General features: G+C 38.6%; 1 pseudogene; it reads left to right on the forward strand.

The window, feature by feature from the left end:
• Positions 1-1,174: 1,174 nt before the first annotated feature.
• LOC128175730 (uncharacterized) lies at positions 1,175-2,627 on the forward strand (annotated as a pseudogene).
• Positions 2,628-2,844: the final 217 nt, after the last annotated feature.

The raw sequence follows: 2,844 nt of genomic DNA on the forward strand, positions 1-2,844 counted from the left end.
TCACAAAATATCCCTCAGTAAAGGGCTATAGATAAAAGACTTAAGAGCCCTTTGGTTCCCTAATTTAAGGGGCCAGCCCCTTTTTCTTGATATCAAATAAAAGGTCACTTAATTCTAAACACATTTTGTTCAACAAGTGTTTAGAAATTTGTTATCGTTCTGGAGATATATAAGAAAAAAGGTTTTAGGGGCCGATCCCTTATCTCCTTATAGGGGCTGTTTAACGAAATTTTGAGGGTTGCATATTGTTGAGAACATCAGTTTGAGCAACTTTTCTTCTGTACTGCATTTCAAAATATTTTTCTTTTCTGAGATATCGGTGATCAAAATTTTGGACTTTTGGCCCCTAAAAACCCCTAATTACAAAACACATGGAAAAATCATTACATTGCTTGGATACATAACTGTAAGATAAACATATTTGCTTCTATAATATTTCACAAAATATCGTTCAGTTAAGGGCTACAGATTAAAGACTTTAGAGCCCTTTGGCACCCTTATTTGAGGGGCCAGCCCCTTTTTCTTGATTTTAAAAGAAAGGTCTTGTAAAAAGAAACTATTTTTACATTACATGTCTTAACAAAATATTTTTCAGAAAAGAGATAATTAAAGAAAACCACAAAAAATTACGACGTTTTTTTAATCCTAATTTTCGGGTCCGGGCGAGCTTCGACACTTTTTGCGATCGAAATGATTTTAAACCTTCATGCACATTTTCAGTCTTCCGTCTACCATCGCTGAAAATTTCAAGTTTATATCTGCTATAGTTTAAGAGGAGTACTGCCGACAAAATACCCCTCTGAAAATCGATAAAACGACTATATCTCAAAACCGGAAGTGTCGTCATCAATAAAAAAAATTTGCAATACGGTTCATATTATCTTCTATTAGATCCCAAAGTTTCATGAAAATCAATTGAGTAGTTTTCGAGATCTCGCGTGCACAAAATTTGTAAGAAAAAAAAATAATAATAATATAGAAGAATAGGGAAAAAGAAACAAAGCAATAACAATAAGGTCTTCCGTTGGAAACGGAAGACCTTAATAAATTTATAAGTGTAACGTTGAAATAAACAAATCCATAGATAAAACAATTATAGACTAATTTTGAAATCAATTTTTTTTAAATTAACACTTGTTTATTTATACATATTGCGTATTATCAATTGATTGAAATGCCACCACGGCGGTCCAAACGGATGAGAATTGAGACGACAAGGGCGAGCGAAAGTAGAACGGCAAGGACCAAGGAGCAGCGGCCCAATGGTATAATGGATAATGGCCCATCAGAACCGGTGCAAACCAATTAGGTGGTCACACAACCATCAAGGACAACGGCGTCATCTTCAAATGCCATATGCATAGACGATATTCCTCCAGCAGTCCAATCGGCCCACAACATGCTAGGTATGCACGTTAGCAACGCAATTAAACAAAAAATGATAGAAGGGCAGTATATTGATCTGGCCTCTCTATTGTCTCTTAGACCTGGTGGGGATGAAAAGAAATTAATCGTAAATAATATGGGGGAAATAATATCCAAGGATGCTAACCCCAAAAAGGTTGATACCATAGAACAGAGGACTGATCTCATGTTTATATTTGCTGGGATTTATCTTAGTGGCCACCCTGCTAAATCCATAGAGCTTTTGAAATACATGCAGTGTGTTAGGATTGGTGCTAATAGGGGAGCAGTGGGATGGAAAGAATATGATGTTCAGTATAAGTTACGAAAGGCTCATAATCCAGCATCATCATGGAGGGGAGTGGATTCTGAGCTCTGGTTAATGTACATGACCCCAACTTCAACCGTTAATGCCCCTCAAACCCTGCCTAGAGCTACATCTAAAGTGCTACAACTTCAATTTCAAAGGGTCTTGCAAAACGTTTCCTTGCACGTACACTCATAGTTGTTTACGTTGTAGCGGCCAGCATGCTATGATACACTGCACTATATTGATCTGGCCTCTCTATTGTCTCCTAGACCTGGTGGGGATGAAAAGAAATTAATCGTAAATAATATGGGGGAAATAATATCCAAGGATGCTAACCCCAAAAAGGTTGATACCATAGAACAGAGGACTGATCTCATGTTTATATTTGCTGGGATTTATCTTAGTGGCCACCCTGCTAAATCCATAGAGCTTTTGAAATACATGCAGTGTGTTAGGATGGGTGCTAATAGGGGAGCAGTGGGATGGAAAGAATATGATGTTCAGTATAAGTTACGAAAGGCTCATAATCCAGCATCATCATGGAGGGGAGTGGATTCTGAGCTCTGGTTAATGTACATGACCCCAACTTCAACCGTTAATGCCCCTCAAACCCTGCCTAGAGCTACATCTAAAGTGCTACAACTTCAATTTCAAAGGGTCTTGCAAAACGTTTCCTTGCACGTACACTCATAGTTGTTTACGTTGTAGCGGCCAGCATGCTATGATACACTGCACTATTGCTCAAACTCATATGCATATTTTCCGTGCCCCCAGATTCCCAACACAACATGCTTACAATCAACCCAGGACACAACAATCGCATTTCAGGGGACCCCAGAACCCCAACAACCTGCGCCCCAGTTTTAGATTTACAAACCCACAAGGTGTGGGGCCTCGGCAAAACCCCTATTAAACTCCCGTCACTAGAGAAGTACTTGTCAGATTATCAAAAACTCAGACTGCGAAAAAATTATTTTTAGGGTTTTCGCAGGGTTTTCAATTATATTACACGGGGCCAAGAATTCATATTCAATCAAACAATTTGATATCTGCGTATGAACATCACACCGAGCTTCAAGTAAAAATAATGAAGGAAGTAGAATTAGGACGGGTCGGGGGCCATTTCGGGA

The sequence above is a fragment of the Crassostrea angulata genome, chromosome 3 (assembly GCF_025612915.1).
Source record: "Crassostrea angulata isolate pt1a10 chromosome 3, ASM2561291v2, whole genome shotgun sequence".
In the NCBI taxonomy this organism is placed as follows: domain Eukaryota; kingdom Metazoa; phylum Mollusca; class Bivalvia; order Ostreida; family Ostreidae; genus Magallana; species Magallana angulata.